The following is a 3,346-nucleotide window of genomic DNA, read 5'->3' as shown; positions in this document are numbered from 1 at the left end:
CTCGAGAAAATCCAGGAGGTTTTGCCCTCCAGGCGAGATGAGGCCCATTTCCGCTGAGGCTTCTCGAGGCCAATCACATCTAACCACTGGAACTTCCAAAGGGTCCTTCACACCCTTGCTGCAACTCAAGAAGTTCCCCGACATACCCGTCTCCACTCGAGAGGAAGCATGTGGGGTCCCACACACATCCAGGGGAGCCCCGTTTCCGCCTCCTAGCTCGAGATGAGGGATCCTTTCCCTGTTCCGTAGGGAAAGAATTCCCGGCGTTCCCGTCGCATCTCAAGAGGAGGCGCTCTCCACAGGAAAGGCGAGAGGAACTCCAGGGTCGTGCCACCATTTCAAGAGTCCCCCAGATGTGTCAGTCCATTCCAGAGGAACCTGTTTTCCCTGCACTGCCTTGACGTTCAAGCCGAGGATCGACTCCCACCACGTGTGCACGTGGGACAGCCCTGTGGGAAAGCCTCGTGGGAAAGCCTCGTGGGAAAGACTCGAGGGAAAACCATAGATCCTTTGATGCACGCGGCGGACTGCGTGACACTGCTGCTACCGCTCTGGAGGAAAGCGCAAGTGCATGCCCGCATTCGAGACGAGGACTGACTCCCCTGGGGAGACTCCAGAAGTACCCCAAGATCCATGTCAGCACTGGAGAGGAATCCTTAGGTTCCGGCCCCGACTCCACACAAGGTCTTAGGCCCCGGCATCGACGGGAGAGGAATCCCGAGAGGCTCCCGAGGTACTCGCATGGGGACTGGCCTTTCCTGAGGCCACCAGAGCGGTTCCCTGAGGTCACCGTCGTAAGTCGAGAGCACCTGCCCCAACTCGAGAAAATCCAGGAGCTTTTGCCCTCCAGGCGAGATGAGGCCCATTTCCGCTGAGGCTTCTCGAGGCCAATCACATCTAACCACTGGAACTTCCAAAGGGTCCTTCACACCATTGCTGCAACTCAAGAAGTTCCCCGACATACCTGTCTCCACTCGAGAGGAAGCACGTGGGGTCCCGCACACATCCAGCGGAGCCCCGTTTCCGCCTCCTAGCTCGAGATGAGGGATCCTTTCCCTGTTTCGTAGGGAAAGAATTCCCGGCGTTCCCGTCGCATCTCAAGAGGAGGCGCTCTCCACAGGAAAGGCGAGAGGAACTCCAGGGTCGTGACACCATTCCAAGAGTCCCCCAGATGTGTCAGTCCATTCCAGAGGAACCTGTTTTCCCTGCACTGCCTTGACGTTCAAGCCGAGGATCGACTCCCACCACGTGTGCACGTGGGACAGCCCTGTGGGAAAGCCTCGTGGGAAAGCCTCGTGGGAAAGACTCGAGGGAAAACCATAGATCCTTTGATCCACGCGGCGGACTGCGTGACACTGCTGCTACCGCTCTGGAGGAAAGCGCAAGTGCATGCCCGCATTCGAGACGAGGACTGACTCCCCTGGGGAGACTCCAGAAGTACCCCAAGATCCATGTCAGCACTGGAGAGGAATCCTCAGGTTCCAGCCCCGACTCCACACAAGGTCTTAGGCCCCGGCATCGATGGGAGAGGATTGCCGAGAGGCCCCCGAGGAACTCGCATGGGGCCTGGCCTTTCCTGAGGCCACCAGAGCGGGTCCCTGAGGTCCCGGTCGTAAGTCGAGAGCACCAGCCGCAACTCGAGAAAATCCAGGAGGTTTTGCCCTCCAGGCGAGATGAGGCCCATTTCCGCTGAGGCTTCTCGAGGCCAATCACATCTAACCACTGGAACTTCCAAAGGGTCCTTCACACCCTTGCTGCAACTCAAGAAGTTCCCCGACATACCCGTCTCCACTCGAGAGGAAGCATGTGGGGTCCCACACACATCCAGGGGATCCCGTTTCCGCCTCCTAGCTCGAGATGAGGGATCCTTTCCCTGTTCCGTAGGGAAAGAATTCCCGGCGTTCCCGTCGCATCTCAAGAGGAGGCGCTCTCCACAGGAAAGGCGAGAGGAACTCCAGGGTCGTGCCACCATTTCAAGAGTCCCCCAGATGTGTCAGTCCATTCCAGAGGAACCTGTTTTCCCTGCACTGCCTTGACGTTCAAGCCGAGGATCGACTCCCACCACGTGTGCACGTGGGACAGCCCTGCGGGAAAGCCTCGTGGGAAAGCCTCGTGGGAACGACTCGAGGGAAAACCATAGATCCTTTGATCCACGCGGCGGACTGCGTGACACTGCTGCTACCGCTCTGGAGGAAAGCGCAAGTGCATGCCCGCATTCGAGACGAGGACTGACTCCCCTGGGGAGACTCCAGAAGTACCCCAAGATCCATGTCAGCACTGGAGAGGAATCCTCAGGTTCCGGCCCCGACTCCACACAAGGTCTTAGGCCCCGGCATCGACGGGAGAGGAATCCCGAGAGGCCCCCGAGGAACTCGCATGGGGACTGGCCTTTCCTGAGGCCACCAGAGCGGGTCCCTGAGGTCCCTGTCGTAAGTCGAGAGCACCTGCCGCAACTCGAGAAAATCCAGGAGGTTTTGCCCTCCAGGCGAGATGAGGCCCATTTCCGCTGAGGCTTCTCGAGGCCAATCACGTCTAACCACTGGAACTTCCAAAGGGTCCTTCACACCATTGCTGCAACTCAAGAAGTTCCCTGACATACCCGTCTCCACTCGAGAGGAAGCACGTGGTGTCCCGCACACATCCAGGGGAGCCCCGTTTCCGCCTCCTAGCTCGAGATGAGGGATCCTTTCCCTGTTTCGTAGGGAAAGAATTCCCGGCGTTCCCGTCGCATCTCAAGAGGAGGCGCTCTCCACAGGAAAGGCGAGAGGAACTCCAGGGTCATGCCACCATTCCAAGAGTCCCCCAGATGTGTCAGTCCATTCCAGAGGAACCTGTTTTCCCTGCACTGCCTTGACGTTCAAGCCGAGGATCGACTCCCACCACGTGTGCACGTGGGACAGCCCTGTGGGAAAGCCTCGTGGGAAAGCCTCGTGGGAACGACTCGAGGGAAAACCATAGATCCTTTGATCCACGCGACGGACTGCGTGACACTGCTGCTACCGCTCTGGAAGAAAGCGCAAGTGCATGCCCGCATTCGAGACGAGGACTGACTCCCCTGGGGAGACTCCAGAAGTACCCCAAGATCCATGTCAGCACTGGAGAGGAATGCTCAGGTTCCGGTCCCGACTCCACAAAAGGTCTTAGGCCCCGGCATCGACGGGAGAGGAATCCCGAGAGGCCCCCGAGGAACTCGCATGGGGACTGGCCTTTCCTGAGGCCACCAGAGCGGGTCCCTGAGGTCCCCGTCGTAAGTCGAGAGCACCTGCCGCAACTCGAGAAAATCCAGGAGGTTTTGCCCTCCAGGCGAGATGAGGCCCATTTCCGCTGAGGCTTCTCGAGGCTAATC

Source organism: Ovis canadensis, chromosome 16 (genome assembly GCF_042477335.2).
Source record: "Ovis canadensis isolate MfBH-ARS-UI-01 breed Bighorn chromosome 16, ARS-UI_OviCan_v2, whole genome shotgun sequence".
Lineage (NCBI taxonomy): Eukaryota > Metazoa > Chordata > Mammalia > Artiodactyla > Bovidae > Ovis > Ovis canadensis.
This window is presented reverse-complemented; position numbering follows the sequence as displayed.